The 23,909-nt window shown below is 40.6% G+C and overlaps 1 protein-coding gene across 10 annotated transcripts in view; it reads left to right on the top strand.

Moving 5' to 3' along the window:
* Positions 1–23,909, top strand: part of CNNM2 (cyclin and CBS domain divalent metal cation transport mediator 2) — a 121,861-nt gene that overhangs the window by 14,456 nt on the left and 83,496 nt on the right. The window contains exon 4 of one of the 10 annotated variants that reach the window (XR_005558915.1): positions 8,349–8,365. The exons of the other annotated variants lie outside the window; for them this stretch is intronic. The gene's annotated coding sequence lies outside the window, so the exon portion shown is untranslated. Of the gene's footprint in view, positions 1–8,348; positions 8,366–23,909 lie in introns of those variants that run through there. 10 annotated transcript variants of the gene reach the window in all.

Genomic DNA, 23,909 nt, shown 5'->3' with positions numbered 1-23,909 from the left:
AGTCTCCTCTCCTTCTCTGACAGGATTCAAGCTTAAGGAGTTCTGGATCAAGTTTGTAAGGCAATTAGAAACATATTTTTCCCAATTCTTATAAGTTCAGTCTATCCTGACTTGTTCCAGAAGCAGATAGAGTGATGTACCAAAAAATTGTCAATGCCTTATTATGAGAGGGGCAGTTTCTGGTGACCTTGAAATAAGCTATGGTAAATCCTTCCTGAAAAGGATTCATTGGTGGTGGAGAACAATTAACAGGTCTCCAGTCTCCTCCTTGTTGGGAAGTTATTGGACTGGTGATGGTGGAACAACTTCACAGTACCCTAGAGGAAACAAATTTGGACTCTTTTCAGTCAGGATTCAGGCCTGGGTTTGGAATAGAGATACAAGTGGTCTTAGATGACCTTTGTCAAGGCCCAGTTGAGATAATGCACCCTTCTAATCTTGTTGGAGTTCTCAGTAGCTCTTGATAGCATTGACTATGGTATCTTACTGGACTATGTACAGAGATTGGAGATCGGAGGAATTGGTTTACTGTGATTCCACTTCCTTCTCAGTAGTTGGTTCCAGTTTGTGGTCATTGATGAAGAGAGATCGATGGCTTCTGAGTGGGATGCTGTAGGGCCCATTCCTCTCTCCCCTACTCTTTTTGTAAGCTGCGAGGGAGATGCTATCAGTGTCCTTTCCTCGTGTCTGGAGGTTGTCCGAGTTGAGAGAAGAAAGAAGAGAATAAAACTGAATCCTGGTAATCTGGAGTTGCTGTTGGTATATTAAGGTTCTTTGTTGCCAGAAGTGGTCTTTGACAGGAAATATTACCCATCAGAGAGGAGGCTTACAACTTCAGTTCCTGATGAAATAGCAGTTGGAAGCTGTGAGCAGAGAGGACTCAATCAGGTTCTATTTGATGTATCAGTTGTATGCCACAGTTTCATGCCTTTATCAATTCCTAGTTGGATAACTGTAATGCCTTGTATTTGGGATTGTTCTTAAAGATTATTTGGAAACTACAATTGATCTAAAATATAATGGCCCACATATTTTCAGAATTGTCTGTTCCAATTATTACCCACCCAATAATAAGATCAAACAGGAGAAACTGTTATCAATCCCACATTTTCAGAAGGGTTGGGAGGGGGCTTAAGTAAAAAAGTGCTGGTTTTTGGAGGCAATGTCAACCCTGTACAATAGCATCCTTGTAGAGAACAGATACCCTTCTTTGTTGATATTTTGAGAGTTACTACAGATGATTTTTTTAGGAGAATCATCTGATCTGATCATACCATATTTTCACTGTTATTTTTATTGCTTGCATCCCATGAATTCCAGGTTCTCTTGTCTCATTCATGTATGGTTTGTTACAGTAGCCCACTTATCATCAGATTGTCCTGGTTCCTTAACATCTGATGCAGGATCTTGTTAATCCGGGTGATGTCCAAGCCAGCATGACTCTCTTAGTTCACATCATTCTCATATTCAAGGTTGGCAGGAGAAGCATTAGGGCAGTGATCCTCAACCTTTCTAATGCCGTGACCCCATAATACAGTTCCCCATGTTGTGGTGACCCCCAAGTGGGTGTGGCCACCAATAAGAGGGAGTAGGACAGTTAGGGAAAAGCGAAAAAAATGGCGGACAGCATGGTTTGGCGACCCCCGTGAAATGGTCATTCGACCCCAAATGGGGTCCCGACCCACAGGTTGAGAACCACTGCATTAGGGGGTTAGGGGATCTTTGACCCCTACTGTTAAGATATACATCAGTTGGTATTCAAACTCTGGTTTCCCTTGTCAAAGGGTGATACTCTAACCACTATGCTGTCCAGCCTGTGTCTGAGGCAGCAGCAGACATGGGAGGAGGATCAAGCAGAGGAAGTGCCATGGCAAGCAAGACCCTACATGGGATGTACCATCAACTGATAGACATTGAGAAATCCTACCAATGGCTAGAAAGGACTGGACTGAAAGACAACATTAAGGCACTGATCATAACAGCACAAGAACAGGCACTAAGCATCAGAGGCATAGAAGCAGAGTCTACAACATTAGACAGGACCCAAAGTACAAAAAGTGCAGAGAGGCCTTAGAGACAGTCCAACACCTAATGGAGTGATATTACATGCAGGCAAGAACAGCATACACTGAACAGCATAACAAAGTAGCTAGCATTATGTACAGGGACATCTGCAGAGTGTATGGGCTAGGCTAGGGCATCTGTGGATTTTCCCATCTAGACCTTTTCAAGTCCATATGGGAGATTCCATAGATAATCGTGGAGAATAACAGAGATCCAGACTGACAGGCAGGTACTGGGCAGTCAACCACACATCGTGAGAGTAAACAGATAAAAAAAAACAGCAGTAGTGATAGATGTAGCATTGCCAGGTGACAGCAACATCAGGAAGAAGGAGTATGAGAAGTTGGAGAAGTACCAGGACCTGAAAAGGAATTAGAAAGCTTGTGGAAATTAAAGGCCAAAGTGAGCCAAATGGTTATAGGAGCACTCAGGGCTGTGACTTCTCACCTGGGAGAGTGGTTCCAATAGATTGCAGGAACAACATCAGAACTCTCTGTTTGGAAGAGTATAGTGCTAAGGTATTGCACAGAACTCTCAAACTTCCAGGTCTCTGATGAGGACCTGAAATTGAGGAAAAGATAGTACTCATAGGGAAAAGAAGAGTTGTTGTTATTGTTGCTGTTGTTGTTGTTATTGTTACTACTACTACTACTACTACTACTACTACTACTACGAGGACACCACCACCACCACTACTACTACTACTACTACTACTACTACTACTATATGTAAGCCACAGTCAAAAGTCTTTTTGATTTTGGGAGGGGAATTGAATTATGTAAAATCAGTCAATCAATCAAACCTTTCTCTGGAGTTTTCCATCTCAAGAAGAATGTAAGAATTGAGCCTGATCATATTGACACCATTGATACCGCTAGTAATTCATGCCAGGATTTTTCTCTCTCTTCTTAGGCCTGTCCCTCAATATCACTTGTGCTCCTATCTAGATCTTATCCAGTGGTTTGTAATTCCTTGCAATGTCTTCAGGGATGTTCCTCACTGTATTATTTGTTCTCATGTGGATCAGTGGAAAGGATATTTGTGTTATGTACTAGATATCAAGAAACAGGTTGAAACCTGTGATCATAAACCATCACATTTATACAACACTTGTATCAATATGCCAATATAATATCAGTACTAAATTATTAAGAATATTCTGATTCACATTTTCAACTGAATTATCTGCTGGCGGTGAAAAAAATTAAGAATGACAAAAACAAGTATTTCTGGGTCTTTTTCCCTACTTAGCCCCTCCTTTTGTACTTTAAGTTGTTGGAGATAATGTTCTTGGTTTAAACTTTGCACCCACAGAATCAGTGTTAGTTTTGAAATATTGCATTTTGTTTTGATGTTCCTTTGACAGACATATAAGAATAAATTTCATAAATTAAACTTTTTTAACTAGTGGCTTGCCATTTAAAAGTTCAGAAATATATTAGGTGTTTTGTGAATCTACTTCTAACATTTAGAGATTTTATTAGTACCAGTGTGTTTCTGTTGCTATTTTTAATCTCCCTTTTTAATATTTAATCTTCCTGAACCAGTGATGGTGAACCTTTTAGAAACCGAGTGCCCAAAAACTGGCCCTGCCCCCACTCCACCCCCTGCCCCGCCCCCACCCCTTCCCCCACCCCACCTGCCTGCAGGGCCACTCACTGCCTCCAGGGCCCGCCGCAGATCGCCCAGGCAGCCCAGCAGTGCTATGGTGGCCATGCCCTCTGCCTGCGCCCTGCAGCATTAATTGTGCATGATGGGGCATGAGGGTAGAGTCTTGTCTATGCTGCCTGGCTGCTATGTCCTTGGCTGCGCTGCTCTGTGCTCTGGGCAACTTTCCTTCAGGGGGGCTGCTGGTGAGGGGGTTTTGGGGGGAGGTGAGGCTGGGGCAACAGCACGTATGCCCACAGAGAGAGCGCCGAGTGCCGCCTCTGGCACGCTTGCCATAGGTTCACCACCACTATCCTAGACAATTTTTTTTCTATAACAGTAAATTTGGATTTTTTTTTTGAACCCTTGACTTTTTAAAATATTCTATAAATGTTATTTGCATTGCAGATGTAATTGAAAAGATAAATTTAGGAGACAATAAAGTTGCTTGATCTGTACACAATTTGGATGGGTATTGAACATGTACATCTCTGAAAAAGAATTGGATATGAAGTGAGAAAAATGCATTAGAAATTATGAAAAAGGAATGCTGAGGTGAAACAGGGTTGGAAGTATTTGTTGAAAAATCCTGTCTAATAATTTGCATAGTAACTTTTTTGAAAGATAAAAACTCCCTCAAGTTGAGTTTGACTTCTCGTCTTGGAGTTTCCAGCATGTGAGCAGACATAATTGGAGCACTGATAATGAGAAATGTGTGAATAGTGCTTGTTCTCACAAATAAAAATATAAATGAAAACAACAGACATAATGGAATATAGACAATTTTGTGTAGTAGTTAAGGCAGTAGGCTAATAATGAAGACCTTTTAGTTCTAGTCCTAGCCCAAAGCCAGCTGGGTTACCTTGAGTCAGTCTCTTTTTATTAGCCCTAGGAAGAAAGCAATGGCAAACCACTTCTGAAATGTTGCCAAGAAAACTGCAGGAACTTGTCTAAGCAGTTGCCAGAATTCAACACTGACTTGAGGGCACAAAACAGACAAACAAACAAAAAACAGAATCAAGGCAATCAGGTAGATCATAGCCATATAAGTAGGATCACGTCTGAAATGCTTGGAGTTTTGAACTGATACAACCCACCCCCCCAACACTCCAGTATGTCAGGACAAACTGAGTCTCATTATGGAGTATAAAATTACTATTGGAGTCTTTAATAAATTATAAATTTCTCCAAATAAAGTACTCACAAAGAGATTTATGCAAAACAATTTAAGATACAAGTGGGGAGATATGAGAAGATGCTTATTCTATAATCATAGATTTCAAACCATTAGGGTTTTAAGGATAAACTCTAGCTTATTACAAGTAGTACTCAACTTACAACTGTTCATTTAGTGACTGTTCAAAGTTACCACGGCACTGAAAAAAGTGACTTATGACTGTTTTTCACATTTACAACCTTTGTAGCATCCCCATGATCATGTGATCAAAATTCAGATGCTTTGGCAACTGACTTATATTTATGACTGTTGCTGTATCCCAAAGTCATGTGATCACGTTTTGCAACCTTTTTACAAGCAAAATGAATGAGGAAGCCAAATTCACTTAACTATGTTACTAATTTATCAACTGCAGTGATTCACTTAACAACTGTGGCAAAAAAGGTCGTAAAATGGGCAAAACTCACTTAACAAATGTCTCATTTAACAACAGAAATTTTGGGCTCAATTGTAAGTTGAGGATTACCTGTACATTGGGCTTGGAAGCAGATAAGAGTTCAAATCTTCCAAATTCAAAAGAATTCTAGCTTATCAAGTCAGAGTTTTGGTAGTTGTTGCTTTAGTGTGATTTCTGTACATCACATCTGAGTTTGCAGCATCTGAGCAGACATCATTAGGACATTTTAGAAATTGAAAAAAGCTCAGTTTTGTGTACTCTTATATTAATACCCGCCATATATGTCTGAAGATTATTAGTCTTTCCCTCAGTTCTTTTTCACTTTCCCTTTATTTAGCTTTTAGATATGTTTGCTCCTTTCCAGGATATTTCTTATCAAGTCAAACATTTTCACCACTTCATCTTTTATGAGTGCTTTTGAGGTGGGCTTGACTGTATTAGCTTCAGTGTTACAAGGCATTTTAACTCCCTAACATATTTTGAGAAGCCATCAAGTTGCAGCTGCTGACTTTTATTTGTCATTACTACCTTGATACCAGAGCTAGACTTTTTTTTGTTATTACTACCTTGATGCCAATACTAGATCATGTGCAGTGTTTAGATGGGCTATTCTTTCTTCAAAATTGTGTTGATGGTAAATGTAGTTTGCTAACTACCCATATGTGTGATTGAGAAAGATCTTGATTAAAATAACAAATTGCTCAGCTACAGCTATGTTCTTTAAGTACTTGTTCATGCATTTACATGGGTCTACCTCATACAGTAGCCTCAAGGAATTTAAAGCCATTTAGACACATGTACCTTATGAGCTTGCAAAATGCAACACACTTTAATTTTTAGAATGCTCCAATGCTGACTGCATACATGCTGGAAATCTATTCATGTAGGTATACAGACGACCACTTCACGAATCATAGTAAGCAGCCAATTATTAGACATAAAATTTAGACAAAATAACTGGTCACTAAATGAGCAAGTTATTAAATATGAGACAAATGATTGTAACTTTTTATTAGGTACCAATTTTCTTCTGAGTTGCTTGTCTGACAAAATCCAAAAGCAATATTTTTTTCTAAAAAAATGAAACAATTAAAATATCTGAAACATTAGTAATTTTTTGAAGACCATCAAAATATGAGTTTTGTATTTCAGCTAAAATGACATTATGCTCGATCTTCTTTAAAAATACCTGCTTGTTTCTGCCTCATTACAGTGGAATATTTCTTCACGTCTTCTAGGAATAGCAAATTTTGGGGCCATGACATTTGGAATGGGACAACTCTCTGTGGCCAGCTCACCTCGCCGCCTCTACCAACTCATTGCCGCATAGTTGTGGCATGACAACACACAGTCATCTTGCCGTGGGGACAACTTGCTGCAGGTGCTCAGAGGGAGAGCTGGGCACAGGCAAGAGAAGGGGTGGGCAAAGTGCAGAGTAGTGGCGGTGGTAGACAGCAGGGGCAGCCGGGGTCTTCCCACTTTCACACCCCTACTGCCATCGCTGTCCCTGGCCTCTTTGGCCCAGAGCTTGGTGTGGCAGCAACGATGGGGGATGTGAAAATGGGATGCTCCTGGCTGCCCTTGATGCCTGTCCCTGGTTTCTTTTGCCTGGAGCTCAGCGCAGTGGCAGAGATGGTGGCAGCAGGGTTTGTGAACATGGGACGCTTCCAGCCACTGCCTCCCTGCTGCCTGCCCCTCCCTCCTGTCTACCGCCACTTCCGTGCCCAAAGCTCTTCAGCCCAGAGCACAGCATGGTGGCAGCAGTGGTGGCTGGTGTGAAAATGGGAAGCCTCCTGCTGCCACCATCCCTCTGAGCTCTGCTCATCAACTTGCTCAGTTGCCTGCCCAGCTTTCCCTCCAGCCACTACACCTAGTTGTCCCCGTGGCGAGTTGGCCATCTGGGGTTGTCCTACAGTGAGTTGGCAGAGGCAACTTGGCTGTGGCAATCTAGTGGCTACACTGATCAGGCTGTGGTTAGTTGTCCTATACCCCTGGATTATGCTACTGGATTATGGACCAGTCTCTCTCTCTCTCTCTCTCTCTCTCTCTCTCTCTCTCTCTCTCTCTCTCTCTCTCTCTCTCTGTGTGTGTGTGTGTGTGTGTGTGTAAATTCCCACATTATTTTACATAACAGGACAATAGCTGGAACATTGTCATACTGTGGAAAAGAGGTAATAGGAAAAGTCTTCCCATGCTGTATTTTCATTTGATATATTCCTATGTGTTTTGTTTTAGTTCTAGAGGAAGGGCAAGATGTATATTTTAAAATCTAATAATGTCTTTCTAGTATGTTGCCCAAATTATATGTTCTGTATGTAGAAGTATTTACATAAAGCTCCCACATAAAAATTTTGTATTTCTTCATAAATGGACAATAATAACTGAAGCAGACTAGCCGGAAGAACAATACAATGTTAACATAATTCCTATTCAATTGAATAATAATCTGAGGATGAGGCTTCTGACTGTTTCCACAGAATATGTGAATTTATAAAATATGCTCAGTATGTAATCCTAAAACCAAGAATATTTATGAAATCAGATTTGGAAATTAAACTCTGTCTTGAAAATAAGGCCCAAAAACAATATATATTATTAGCTCTAGGAAGAAGTAATGTCCATGTAACCTAAGCTACTGCTTTGTAAGGAATCTATTTTATTCTTTGATCTACCAAATGCATATTTAAATATTTTATAATTTCATTAATATTTCCTGTATGAATTAATGTAGAATTTTATTTTTATTTTATTTGAGTGGCTAACAGGATAACCCAATATTTACTGTTTTAATATATTGTTAAACTAAGGTAAATTTGCCAGGGACTTAAAAACAGACAGGAAGTATGTCAGCCAAAAATGTACCAAAGTAGAAGTGTGTGGTGTTCATTATATGTACTGTACCTCCCATCTCTTTTCAACATGTACACAATTTATTAAATCATACTCCAGGCATGTGTGGAATGCTTAGATGATTTCCATTATTTCCACAATCATTTCCTACAGCTAAGAGAAGACAGACACCTTGTCCAGATTTCCAGAAAAAAAATAAGATACCAAAAATAATTACATGAATTGACTATTGCTTAAAGAGCATGCAGTGAAGAATATCTTATGGTATGTTTAAATATATCTATTGTTACTGGACTTTAAAATGATATTCTGTTTTGTAAAATAATTTGCAAAATGTTAATATTAAGTAATAGAACTGTACTTTTTCTAGATCAGGGGTTCTTAAGTTATTTGACCCACTGTTGCCTTTTCCTGGTTTAAAATAATGACATTGCCCCTCTCAACTGTTTTATACATATGTCCCAGCAGCAACCGTTTTGCTGTATTTGAAAAAACAACAACCATCCAGGTAGAAGGAAAATTACCAGTGCTTGAATAGTTCATAATTTCATTATTGACAATAGCCTGAAGTGTTAGGTTTTAACTTGTTGCTAAGCTGATATTTTGAACAAGGTCCAGCTGCAAAAGGCTTGGCAACATTTCTTCCTTCTAAATCATCATGTTTTTTTTAATTATTATTAGGGAACAAATCTGTAAGAGAAACTTCTGGGATTTTACTATTCATCCAGCTCCTAAATCTACAGGATTTTGAGCTCAAATATTATTTAAGAAACTGATTAGACAGAAAACAACTGTGATATATTCCAGATTACTATTACATACACAGGTTCTTACAGCTGTTTCAGAGGTACCCAATATTTGATTTAGAGTTCATGCTAGCCACAATTTCTGTTTTAGAAGAAAATCAAAAAGTAAAAAGATGATAGAATGGAAAGGCTTCTCTATATGTCTTTGATATGTTCAAGATCACTTATTTATGCTTTTCTTATTAAGATTCAATTGTATTATTTTTAACTGACTGGTTGAATATGACTTTTTTTTACTTGTTACAAATTAAAAAAAATATGAATTCTATTTTGGGAAAGACCAGGAAATTACAGTATTATATGATTTGATAATACAATTTTATACATATATACTTCGAAGTACATCTATTACATTCAATGCATCTTACTGTCAGTATGTTTTATTTCTATAAAGTATCCAATTGTGGATAGAATTGTGTTATTAGTCTAAATAGCAGGTTATATTATAGATAGGCTAAAATCACATTTAAGTTATGTGACTGCTTCAGAGGCTAGATAAAGACTAAGGAGACCTTTTGACCTGATTTATATACAGGTAGTCCTTGATTTATGACCACAATTGAGCCAAAATTTCTGTTGCTAAGCAAGACAGTTGAGTTTTACCTCATTTTATGACTTTTATTGCCACAATTATTAAATGAATCACTGCAGTTGTTTAGTAACACGGTTGTTAAGTGATTTGGCTTCCCCATTGACCCTGCATGTTAGAAGATTGCAAAAGGTGATCATGATCCCAGGACACTGCAACTGTCATAAATGCATGCCAGTTGTCAAGCATCAGAATTTTGATCACCTGACCATGTGTATCCTGCAATGATTGTAAAAGTGAAAAAAAATTATCATAGGTCATTTTTTTCAGTGCCATTGTAACTTCAAATGGCAAATTCTTACAAATTCTTGTAAGTCAAGGACTACTTGTATTGGATAAATTGAAATGGTTTTCTATAAAACAAGTCTGCATTTTAAAATTTTTATTTGGATATGAATAGAAAAGATATCCCAAGTAAATTATATTAATCAAAACTAATTCTAACACAGGAATATGGCCCTAGATATTACTGAATTCTATTTTCCATTGTCTCCTCACCCCACTGATCATGCTAGCTGAGACTACTGGGAGTTAGTGTTGCAGTACATGGAAGGATACAGAATTCACTGTTTGTGTTAAATCAGGAGAGGGTAATCTTTGAGCAGTGAGATAACACACTTCAGCCTCCAGAATTTCTGGAGCACAACTGGTCATCTATATGTTTCATATGGTTACATTTTTGTCTTAAGGGATCCTTGGTGCTGCTTCATCATCATCGTCATTTTAGCCATTGTCTATCCATTACAGGATGAAGGCCTTTTCCGCATGTTTCCAACCAATATGGTCCTGAACTTTCTTTTGCCAACTGGGCCCACAATACTTGCTGATGTCATTGAGCCGCCTTGTTTTAGGTCTCTTTTGTGGACGCTTTCTATCAAGTGGGATCTATTCTATGACTGCCTTGGTGTACCTGCCATCAGTTCTTCTTGCTATGTGACCAGCCCATTTCCATTGCAATTCTTTTATTCTTCTTGATGGTATCATATACTTTTGTTTGTTCTCTAATCCACGTCCAGGTCTTTCTATCTTGTCTTGTAATGCAGAGCATGTATCTTTCCATGGCTCTTTGCGCCACTTGTAGCTTTTGTATTGATTGTGAGGTTAGTGTCCATGTTTCTCCGGCATATGTTAGAGCAGGTAGCACATACTGATTGAAAACATTTCTCTTCACAAAGATACATACAAGAGCCACACAAAGCAGAAAAACCATTTGGCTTAAAAATAAACCTGAAAAAAGATCCAGATTATGTTTAATAAATTCACCAAAGAAAGAAAAAAATTATATCTGGAGAAGAACTAGACGTAGTAGACCAAAGAATCTCAATGGAAGGTGATACAATAAAGGAAATTGAATGACGTGTTAAATGTGGTTGGCAGGCATTTGGCAAGCTAAGCATAATTTTCAAGAACAACCTACCCTTGGTGCTTATGATCATGTTACTTTTACATCAAATGTGCTTGTGATGTGATCAGATGAAAATTTTACATTTCACAGTTCTATTAGAGCTAAAACTGGTGGTCCTGGTGCTTTTGCTTTTCTGAAGCTAACTGGATTCCCATTTAAAAAAAGAAGCAAACTAAACTCATAACCCCATATGTAAAAAATATTAATGATGTGGGGTTCTGGTTGTGGCCCGATGAGCTCCAACAATGGGTGTAATAAAATTTTTATCTAATTGTATTGCCTGTTATAATATACATTATGAATAGCAAAGATTGGTAGTGGGTCTTACAGGTAGTCCTCGTTTAGCAACCACAATTGGTAAATGACAGCAGTTTGCACCGAAGTGAAGTGGTTGCTAAGTGAAACAGAGACTGTGTTTAGTATCTTACTTCAGCTTTCCAGACCTGTGAAAGTCATAAATGTGAGGATTGGATGTAAAATTACTTTTTCATCAACATTGTAACTGTGAATAATCATTAAAAGCAATTATCAAATGAGGACTAGATAATTCTATGTGGTGAAACAAATCTAAAAATAAATATTGCTACATCATTTTAATGTTGTCAGCCATACAGTCAAGTTTTCAATAGTTCTTTTGTTTTTGCTGAAAATCTAAATATGAGTGGAGATTGCATACTGTCATCTTTAATTATGGTAGTAACAACAATGTGACCGCTCTAAGATGCATGCACATGCTTTAAGGACATTAAGATGGCTTTTGATATGTGATGAGTTACGGCAGGGGTACCCAGCCCCCACGCCGTGGACTGGTACCACTCTGTAGCCTGTTAGGTACTGAGCTGCACAAGCAGTGAGCAATCAAAGCTTCATCTATGCATGAATGGGATCTAGATTGCATGGAAAACCATCCCCCCCCCATCAGTCCAAGGAAAAAATTATCTTTCACAAAACTGGTCCCTGGTGCCAGAATGGTTGGGGTCCTCAGTTAGTACACTGTCTCCTAAAAATTGACCAATATGAGTTTACTCAGAAAAGCTAATACTGTATTCTAATTACACAATACTGTTATTTTATTATTTAACCAGCTTTTGATCTGGCAGAACTCTTTGTAGAATGTTCCTTGTATAGACAAGTTATTTTTAGTAATCCTAATTAAAGCAAATCCTGGCATTTGCTCTTTCTAAAACCCATGAGAGCAAAATTAAACTTGATTTCTAACTTGACCACATACAGATCTCTTGGCTCTAGACAATGAGCTAGCACTTCTTCCCTCCCCCATTCATCTTAGCTCCTGTGGTGCAAGACTTAAAACTTCTACAGTTTTATGAAATAATATTTTCCTGGCTTCAGATTAGAGAATCAGACCAAGGGAACGGAAGAAGAATTTCTGATTTTCCGTTGTACATTAAGATATTTTGTTAGTAAGGGATTTAATGGAACCCAAATGATAAGATTTTGTTACAATCTTTAGTTTTACTTAAATTATAAAAGTTTAATGTGAGAGATGTAAAATAATATATGTGAAGGTTTATAGATTTTCATAAAAGCAAATGTATTATTTATTCTATTCAGGTCAACTTCATTGCAAAAGGTTTCCCTATCAATTTGATTGTCTCAAATTGTTTTGTTTATGGTTTATATAGTTGCATAATTATAATGTGCCATTTATCAAAATTAGAAAGGCAGAATGAAAAGAGTCTGTGCCATATTTGTGTTTTGACCTATTTTAGCTGATATTTCCTAGATTAAATGTCCCAAGAGATCATGAGTAACTAATTCTTTTGTGGCTCTATATAGAATTTTAAACCTGTTTCATTTGTAATCATTAATTATTTATATTTGTTACTAAGTTTCTATTATTCTCCTGTTTCATTGGTTTGAGTTCAGATATTCTCTGATGAATTTTGTATTTCCATAAATAAGAAAGAGGAAATGAGAGTTCTCCAGCATGATGAGTGTAGAATCCACTGGTGGGTAATCTCAGCCTTCCTGCTCAGTTGAGACTAAGTCAGAAATCTGCCACGCCTCCTTCGGGGCTGGACTTTACCCAGTTTTTGACTTAGTCTTAGCTCAGCAGGACGCAATTGTTCTTGACTCCTCTGAATATTAGATTAGGTTAAATAATTGAATAATTAATAATTAATTCCAAATTCCAACCTTAATTCCGACTGGATAATTTGGCTCCAAATTGATTGAGTTAGCTTGTAGCTGACTGCAGCCTCGGCTCCAGCAAGCCTGCAGGCTCCACCCAAGCCGATCTCCACCCTCGGACTCACAGGACTCCAGTAACATCGGACCCTTCCAGGAGGCACGGGGGTTAGCCTCAGCCGGGCGATTCCCTGCGGAGCCTTGGGAGACCGGGCAGCCTCGCCAGAGCGCGCTATCACCGCAAGGCCTCTAAAACTCCAAACAACGATCCGGATCGCAGTGGAGGTTGCGCAACGAGCGAAACCGCAAGTCCCTCGTTTTCAGTCTCAGAGGGAGAGGAAAAAACTTTAAAAACAGTCAGCAAGCTCCCCTCAGGGTTCCCAGGGCAGGGAAGGCCTGGCTGCTTCACAAACAGCCGTTAATTTTGGCAGGGCTGCCATTTTGAGAGCCTCACGAAGCCTCAGCCTCAACGTTTCAGGCTTCTATATATTGGATCCAGACTCTCTCACTTTATATTGCTGTGACAGGCATGGCTTGGGGGGCATATTTCATTGCATCCTACTCATCCAGGAGCAACTTCTCTCTGCCCAATGTGCTTATCAGGCCAAAATCAGTGGTGCAGCCGCCATTTTGAATCTTGACCCGTCTCAAATAATTGGCAGGCCTTTGGCCTTTCTGACAGGACAGCAGGCCTTCCAAAGGCATCACAGAGCCTTCAAGGCTCAAGCACTGGGCCAGAGGAAATTTATTTAAAGTACATTTACCTGCAGGGCCTTAGCCTTTGGTCATTGACATTCAACATCCATTACAAGAAGGGGAATTTTGTTAGACTCCATCTGTCCCATTTAGCCACGTGGCGCTGTGCCGCAGGGCCTAACAGATAGTTCTAGGTGACTATCTGGCTGCAGCCATTGCTGTTGCTCAGAGCATGGGGTTTCCCTCTCTGACAACCAGATCTGTGTTCATTCCCCCCCCCCCGGACATTTCCTGCCTGGAATATCCAGGTGGCAATGGCAGACAGTGCAACTCCTCAGCCATCGCAGGGCTCTTCTGCCCCCCCGCAGAAAAAAAGCGCAGATCTTCTGATTTGGAAGCGGGGGGAAGAAAAAAATCTAAGGCAAAGGCCTCGTCCACTAAGAAGCCCTCCAAAGCTGCTGAGAGAGAGGCATTGAGGAGACATCAGGCACTGGAGAAGGAGTTCTTCAGAGCTCAAAGGCTCACCTCCAGTGGAGCAGAAGTGGTTTCCCCCATCCCACTGGACTGCTCACCATTTGAGCTTCAATTCGCACCTCCCCATGATGCCCCTAGGGCATGGTCTCCTCAGGGGGAAACTGGAAAGGTTGGTCCCCCTATCCCCTCTCTTGCAAACATTCGGGGAATTTCCCCCTCCCCCACAACACAACAAGGCCTGGAAGCCACTTATACTCCTACGGTAGCTGGCATCCACCCAATAGACCAGCAGGGGATGTGGCCGGACCAATTTTAGGCCTTTATGCACCAGGCCTTTGCACAATACATGGCCTCCTCCATGGGTCAACGGCCCTTACAGATGCCCCCGCCTCCCCCGGCATTGCTGCCTCAGACAGGAACCGCCCTGTTTTCCAGTTCAGGCAATTCGGACACATCCTCCCAAGTAGGAGAGGATGACTCTGTGGACTTCGAAACTGAGGACATGCCCATGTCAGAGGACGAGGAAGCAGCTCCAGATCCATCCGTGGCATCTGGCCTATTTGACCCCTCTCCATTCAGGTCACTGCTCCTGAAGGCCTGTTCTTCGGCCAACATCACTCTTGAACAGGAGCCTAAGCCAGTGGCCACCACCCCCCAGGACTTGAACCCTCTGTTCTCAGAGCTGGTGGTCGAAGAGAAACATTCCCTGCCCGCCTTTCTTCCACAGCATGGTGGAAAAGCAATGGTCTTCCCTGGGTACTCTCCCCACTCCCAGCGGGACTGAGAAAAAGCTTTTCAATGTCTCTTCCTTCTTCTCTTCCCTCCTGGAGGTGCCACTCCCCTAACCTCCTTGTTTTCTTCCTCCACCATACCAGGAGACATGGCAGAGGCCTTGAAAGCAGAGGAAAAGAGATTTGAATTTTCCCTTCGTAGAGCGCACCAAGCCTCAGCATGGGCGATAAGAGCGGCGATATCATCATCCTTCTTCACCAGGTCATCCATCATGTGACTCCACGAGCTCCAGGCACTTATTCCCCCTGACCAGGTGCGAGCTCACCAGACATTGGGCAAATTAGTCACAGCGTCTGAATACGTGGCAGACGCATCGCTCCACTCTGCCAGGTACTCTGCCAGATCTATTGTGGTCACTGTCTCGTCCCGCAGACTTCTCTGGTTAAAACAGTGGCGGGCCAACCTGAAGTCCAAGTGGCGCCTGGCAACCGCTCTCTATAGCGGCACGCACCTTTTTGGTCCTGTCCTCGAACCATATCTGATAGAGGGGAAGGACAAGTGCAAGGTTCTTGCACATCCCTCTAGAAGAGCGGACAGAAGGCCACAACAAGAATTCCGGAGGCAGTCCTTTCGGGCCGGGGCCGCTTGGGCCTGGAGACAGCCCTTTTGGGCTGGACCGTCCTGGGATTGGTCCTGTAACTCTCAGTCCTTTCCCCCCAGGCAGGATCGCCAGCAGGACCGCCAGTACCCCAGAACCAGGCCCCAGTACCAGACCAAACGGCCCTTTCAGGGCTCCGGAGGCCACCCTTACAGATGGGGCAAGTGGCTCCAGGGAGACCTCTCCCATAGGGGGTCGACTATCCCTATTCAGCAACACTTGGGAGGCCACCACCACAGACTCATGGGTGATAGACACCATCTGACACGGCCTCACCCTGGTTCTTGTCCATCCCTCCAGGATGCTTCCTAGCGTGCCCCAACACAAGGAACCCCACCAAGGCAAGACTCATGTCCATCTCCCACCTACTGGAGATAGAGGCCATAGAACCAGTGCCCACAGAACAGAAGGGACAGAGGTTTTACTCCATTCTGTTCGTGGTACCGAAGGCCTTGGGGGGTTGGAGGGCCATATTGGACTTGAAAGGACTAAACTACTTCTTGGCCTACAAACGGTTCAAGATGCAGACTCTCAAGTCCATCCTGGCCAGCATCAGGAGGGGGGATTTCCTGTCCTCCATAGACCTAACAGAAGCTTACCTTCATGTCCTAATCCTTCCCAAACACCGCAGATTCCTCCGGTTTTGTTACGCGCACTGGCATTTCCAATACAAGGCACTCCCGTTTGGCCTTTCCTTGGCCCCACGGATGTTCACGAACATCTTAGCAGTATTAGTCGCCCATCTGAGAATGATCCCAGTGCGCGTGCAATGCTATCTGGACGATATCCTTATCCAATCCTACTCCTTCCATTTGACCCAGTCGGACCTGGACATCACCATCAGGACTCTTCAAGTTAACGGATTCTCTGTGAATTTCCAGAAGAGTCACACGGTCCCGTCAACGTGCCTCCTCCACCTGGGGGCGGTCATAGACTCAAATCTGTGCGAGGTCTTCCTTTCCCAGGAATGCTGGAACAGCATCAGGACCCTTATTCACCGGGTTCGGAGAGAGAGGGTGGTTCCCCTAGTCCAACTGTCACAACTGCTGGGAAAGATGGTCTCCTATATGGGGATCGTTCCTTGGGCAGACTGCATTCCAGAGAACTCCAGTGGTTCCTTCTCCCCTTCAGAAGTGGAACATGAGCTCTTCCACCAGGAGGGTGAGAGTCCCAGGCCAGACACTGTCATCCCTCCTATGGTGGACCTCACCAGCAATGGCCAAGGGATCCCTCTTCAAGGAGCCTGCCAGGCTCACCTTGACCACAGACGCCAGCCTGTTTGGCTGGGGCGCTCACCTCCAGACACATCTAGCCCAGGGTCAATGGTCCCGTTCGGACTTGAGCCACAGTATAAACTAGCTAGAACTCAGGGCCATTCACTGGCACTCCACACTTTTCCACCACAGTAGCGGGACAGCACGTATTGACGGACAACATGGCAGCAAAGGTGCATGTAAACAGGCAGGGAGGGACCCGATCCAAGTCCTTATGCTCGAAGCCCACAGTCTGAACTCTTAGGCAGAGACCAATCTAGGCTCGATCAAGGCAGAGCATATATCGGGGGTGGTGAACCATCAAGCGGACTCCCTGAGCAGGTCTACGGTGGACCACTCAGAGTGGCGCCTGAACCCAGCTCTGTTCAGGGAGATCTCGGACAGATTCAGCCAATCCCAGTTGGACCTCTTTGCCTCCCCGAACAACTCTCAACTGCCCAGGTACTTCACCAAGTTTCCGTCCCCAGGGGCAGAGGGAAGGGATGCTCTTCGCAGCAAGTGGCCCAGGGGGTTGCTGTATGCATTCCCTCCCCTCCCACTGATTCTGGCAACCGTCCACAAGCTGCTTCAGAAGCAGGCGGAGGTCATCTTGATTGTTCCACACTGGCCGAGACGCCCGTGGTTTGCCGACCTCATGGAACTTTCCATCTCACCGCCATTGAGGATTCCTCCAGACCACATCTCCCTCAGCTAAGGGGTATAATATAATAGTATAATATTCAGAAGAGAGATATAAGAGAATGCATGGGCTACCAAAATAGATGCATTCTTAGTTTTGTGATTCCTTACACAAGGATCTTTCATAGAAGAATAAGATCATATATTTTATTTATCTCCCACTTTTTAAATTAGTTTTACAAATAATTCAAGGCAGTAAACATATCCAACACACCTTCCTCCTATTTTTCCCACAACAACAACCTGTGAGATGAGTTAGGCTGGGAGAAAGTGACTGCCCAAGGTTATCCAGCTGGCTTTCATGACTAAGGCAGGAGTAGAACTCATGGTCTCCTAGTTTCTAGCCTGGTGCCTCAATTGATAAACCAAGCTGGCTCTCACTGACCCATATTTTTTATATTGGGAAAAGAATGCCACAAAAACCAAGCATGGAACACTGAACGTAAAGATGATGCATCACCAACTCTGATGGGGCAAAATCCAAAGCCATTCCACTTAGTAGCTCCCTGGTCCCTCCTATTGATCTTCTCAAGATACTTTCAACAAACCATTCATATGTGGTCTGCTTCTTGGCAATTTGATTCAAGTGACCATTCCTCAGATATCTCACTCACTCATCATCAATTTTCCCTATATTTTATCATGTCATTCTAGAGATCACTGCATGCACTAGGAACGTAAAAAAGGATATATGCAGTGTTATCTTCATTTTAGATGTCAAAAGGGTCTCTCTCTCTCTCTCTGTCTCTCTCTGTCTCTCTCCCCCCCTCTCTCTCTTTCTGCCCTTGATCTGCCAGTCCTCTTCCCCTACTCTCTTTCTTTCTCTTTCTCTCTCTCCTTCTTTCTCTCTCTCTCTTTCTCCCCCCCCCCTCTCTCCCTCTCTCCAATCTTCTGCTCACCTGGCAAGCTGGCTTCAAGCTGTTCTCTAACAAGCTCAAGGGTAGGCAACCTCGGCTCTTTTATGATTCATGGACTTCAACTCTCAGAATTCCTGAGCCAGCATAGCTGGGCTAGCTAGCTCTCTCCTGCCTTTCCTGCTTCCTGTTTCCTGCTTCCTGCAGAGACGCAGCCAAGGCAGGAGCCCCGCCCAGTAAGCTTGTCGGCTCATTGAACAGGGTGAGGCCACTCTCTTTTTTACACACACACACACACACACACACACACACACACACACACAGAGAGAGAGAGAGAGAGAGAGAGAGAGAGAGAGGAAGCGAAGTGAAGCGCAAGTGCCACTCTCTGTCTCTCTCTGCAAATGGCAGAGGAGGCTGGGAGCTGCAGGGGAAGGGTCAAAGAGCCGCATGTGGCTTCAGAGCCGCAGGTTGCTGACCTGTGCACTAGGATGTCAGTTTGTCTCCCTCCTTATTTGTCTCTTGCTTTAAGTGAGGGCCTTCATTATACTGACTCATCTCCCGCCCAGGGTTGCTAATCACAGCCAATCAGCCCATATATTTCGCTTTGCTTAATCTCTGTCTGAGGATGGGTAATAACTGGGTCTCTCCAGTCTTAGTCCAACATTTTTGTCACTACAGTATATTGATTCCAATAATAAATCAAATTTAAACAAGTAAGAAAAAACTGACATCCTTTAAACAAATATAGATATATAATTTTAAGTGCATTATTAGAAATACTGTAGGTGTTAAGATTAAATTCACCAAACTGAATTGGTATTTTCTTCATTTTAAAACTAAGAAGACTTAATTTTGAAATATTGAAATAACAGCTATGGATGCCTTTTATTCAATGATTATAGAATTTTTACAAAAAATTCATGTTGTTTTGTATTTTAAAATTAAAATTCTCTATAAGCTAGAAATATTTAAGTATATCAACTTTTTTGTCTGGTTTTAAAAATATTCGTGTGGAACTTTGAATGTAAAACTATTAAACTATAGTTGATTGATTGATTATATGCTGTCAAGTAGTTGTTGACTCTTAACAGCCACACAGATTTTCTCCATGACTACCTAGTCCTCCCTAACCTAGTCTTTCTGGTCTTCTATTAATGAAAGTCTAAATGTATTTGTTAGCTGAGTTCTGTCCATCTAGAACTATAAAAGAGGGTGAATGTGTGTTCTAAGTCTTTTAAGGTGCAAAAATAGATGTTAACAGAGCAGCAATGCAAAGTGGATTCTGCTTTCAGTATCTTGCCCTTGGAACTGGATTTTAAAGTTCATCTTCATCATTGGGAGTGTATAGTAAATAAAGTTATTCTCTTGATACATGAGACTGTAACATATGTAAAAGATAAAACATTTCAAGAAAGGCATTCCATAACAAGTTCACTACAAGTTTGTCATGTCCTTGATAACTACTCAACCGTCATAACTTGGCTAGGGATCTGGAAAAGAGCTTCTAATGAAAACTATAAGAGCCAGCTGGATAATTATGGAGCAATTAATAGTTATCTAGTGTTTTAAAGATTAATAATGATTAATCATCTCAATTCCTTGGAATGTTAAGGTCTACATTTGGCAAGGTGGCAGTCAGTGATACCCAAACTAGACAGAACTGTTACATAGACTTCCAAGGTCCTTAGGAAAATGGCCAAGTATCTATTAACTTGGAAAAGGGAGAGTCTTATTTTGCACCACCTGAACTATCTAGAACAGGGATTCCCAACCAGGGATGCGAGATGATATTCCAGGATGTGCAAAAATTTGGGTTTAGAAGTTTCAAAATTATAGTGTATATGCATAAATCGTTGCCATTATTTCGAACTTTTGTAAGGGGTGCGAGAATATATCAAAAGCGTTCTAGCAGTGCGGGGTATAGAAAAGGTTGGGAACCACTGATCTAGAAGGTCAGTGCAATATAAAAGACAATGCAATCATTCAAAGTGAGGCTAATATTAACTAGCCAAATGTAGCAGGATCTACATTTTATCTGAATGACTTTTTTCCCTTCCACTGCTCATCCAGAAACATTCTAAAATAATGCCTCATGTATTAGCAGTGCTCACACTGCAGAAGCTATTTATCGCCTTACTTCCTTTTCTTGGCATTTTCTCAAATGAAGAAAAGTCAACTTTTCTTTGAGATTCACATTTTCAATAGTGTTTGTATATCAGGAACTTCGCTGAGTTTGTTTAAGAATAGTTTTTTACTGTTGTGTTGTGTTCTTCCTGTGTCCCTGTACAGGTATCTGAAAGCATCTGCAATGATTATTTTCTCTCCCTCATAGATATTTAATGTTTTATTTATTTAAAACATTAATTATGTTTTAATTAATTAATTAACATTTATTTTATTTATTTATAAAATTAATTGACTGTCCATCTTACCACAAGATAATTCTGGGCAGTTTACAATAATAAAATATAAATATAAATACATGAAAAACATAAATAAGTTAAAACAAGCAAAAAGTTATGATTCAATTAAAAATGGGGAAGGTGGGGGGTAGAATGGGGGGAGGTGGGATCTGTTGTTAATCAATCAACCATCTCCACTGTGATGTTCTGACTCCACCCATTGGCATAATCAATCCAACTGGGCCCATAGCATGCCTTCTCTACTGACATGTAGCCTGGATCTATGCCATGAAGGGCTTTAAAGGTGATTACCAACCCGTTGAATTGCACCTGAAAGCAGACTGATAGCCAATGCAACTCGCAGAGCAGTGGTGTTACAAGGGGCCATTCTTTGGGCCCCAAGAACTGCCTGCGCCTCTGCACCAGTTAATGGAACTTCCAGTATTCTGGTGTCTGAATATGCATTATTTATCATTAATAATTTTTTTATCATCAGAATCCCTGCTCTAAAGAGTTTCTGAAATGTAGTTCTAGCATAATGCTATAAATATATAGCCAGTTAGAATAATCTTTGAATGCTTGAGTATTATTATACTATACTTGTGCATGTAGGTTTACTGATTATGGAGTACGGTAATTTAAATTCTCAGAACTATTCTTATGGAACAACTTCCTTGAAGGATTTTTTTTAAAAAAAACAAACCACTAGTGGAAATAAAGTAATGCATGTAGATATGTGAATTATATATTTGTATGGTGGGGGGGAGAGACAGAGAGGGAAGTTATTTTATTTAAAATCTGTGGAAGAAGACACGTGGATTTTGGTAATGATGTACTTGGAATAGAAGTAGGATTTTTGCTCCAATGAAATTGATTCCAGTATCTGTTTGAAGGCAGGTCAGGTGAAAATGGTTTGGATGTGAAGCTTATTATGTCCAATATTGGACTAAGATAAGCATTTATATAAATGCCTAGTCACATCTTTGTGGTCTTTGTGGTTTCTGACATCCTGTACTATTTTTTTCCTTTAAAAATTTTTTTTTTTAAAAAATGGACCTCAGATAGCTCTTTTTTTTATTATTATTATAAATTTTTACAATTTTACAATAAAAACACCTTTCCCAATCCCTCCCAACTCACCCCAAAACCCTCCCCCATTCTTCCCAGAGCTGAATACAGGGTTAACTAGAACTTAAAAGAAAAAACTTTTAAACCCAAATAAACCTCAAACAAATATAATTACATTCAGTAAACAAATTATTAAATACTTTAACTCCATTATATATAAAAAACAGAAAGAGAAAAAGAAGAAAAGAAAAAAAATAAAAAAATAAAAAAATAAAAAAACAAAACTATTGTACACTTCTAAATAATATCTTAAACTTTAAATATAAATTATTCAAAAGCTAAATGGTATTTTCTTATATCATACTTATATTGTATAAAATTTATCCATCTTTTCCACACCAAGAGGTACTTCTCTTGCGATTGATCTTTCAAAAAAGCCGAAATTTTTGCTTTCAGCTAAGTAAGAAACTTTAAAAAAACATTCCTGCAAAGTAGGCAAAGATTCCTTCTTCCAATATTGCCCTATTAACAACCTTGCCACTGTAATTAAGTTTAACATTAAAATAATCAACCTTCTCATCTGTAGGATTCGAAATTAAAACTTTTTCTTTTAATTTAATCTCATCTTCCAACTCCTTACATTTTTGCACCTGTTTCTGTCTATAAGCCTTATTCATTTGTATCAAAACCCCACGCATATAAGCTTTACTTGCATCCCATACCATTGCCATTGAAGTTCCCTTATGCATATTTAAAACAAAATATTCCTTTAAATACTCTTTAAGTTTCTGAACATTCATTTCTTGTCTAAATAAATTTTCATTCAACCTCCAAGATCTCCTCTCCTCTTTTTCAATAGCCAGTTCCATCCACACTGGGCTGTGATCTGTCAATGTCCTTGGAAATATCTTTGCATTCTTTACCCTAAAATATAAGTCCGTTGTAATAAAAAAAGGTCAATTCTTGAAAAGGATTGATGTCTATCCGAAAAAAAGGTGAAGTCTCTCTCTTCCATATTATGTTCTCGCCAATAATCTCGCAACTCCCAGTCCTCTTTCAAATCAAAAAAGGCCTTAGGTAATTTGGCCTGTTTAAAAGAAGTAGAAAATCCTTTTTTATCTCTATATGTGTCTAAAACTCCATTCCAATCTCCCATTAATATAACAGATCTATAATTCAATAAAGTCAATTTTTGATGTAACAACCTATAAAATTGTTCCTGTTGTTGATTTGGTGCATACAAACCTACTATAAGTATTTTCTTGCCATACAATCCCACTTCAATCATTACATATCTCCCTTGAGGATCAGAATCTACTAAACAAACTGATAAATTTTGCTTAACATAGATAACTACACCCCCTTTTTTCCCAAGAACAAAGGATACAAAATGAGATCCCAATCGAGCATTAGCTAAATATTTTTGATCCTTAGAAATAATATGCGTTTCCTGCAAATAATGTCATTATTATGTTGCTTCAATAGTGAAATATTTTCTTTCTCTTCTGAGGGGAATTAAGGCCATTAACATTCCATGTCAGAAACTTTACCATCTCCATCATCCAATAGCCTAGAGAAGACTGCTTGAAGATCTGCCATTGAGGATTGCACCGAAGATCTCTTAGGTCTTGCTCCTCCCACAGGCTCAGAAACAAATTCTTGTGAAACTTCTTTAACCTCTTTCTTCTGTTGTTCCTCTTCCTTACATTTATGTGCAGCTCGAGTCATTCTCTGCTCTTTCATCTCAGCTTGTTGAAACCACTCAGCCTGTGGTTTTCCAGCTTTCATCAATACAGCTTCTTCAGACTGCTGTTCTACCTCCTTCCCATCCAAAGCTTTAAACATTATAGGTGGTGATGAGCGTGCTCCCAAGACCGAAGTATAAAACTCCTTTGCTTTAGAAACAGTATTAAGTCTATAACGTCCCCGC

Source organism: Crotalus tigris, unplaced genomic scaffold, assembly GCF_016545835.1.
Source record: "Crotalus tigris isolate CLP2741 ecotype Arizona unplaced genomic scaffold, ASM1654583v1 scf7180000019328.220996217465:2438092, whole genome shotgun sequence".
Lineage (NCBI taxonomy): Eukaryota > Metazoa > Chordata > Lepidosauria > Squamata > Viperidae > Crotalus > Crotalus tigris.
The sequence above is the reverse complement of the archived record's forward strand: the minus strand, read 5'-3'. Positions and strand labels throughout refer to the sequence as shown.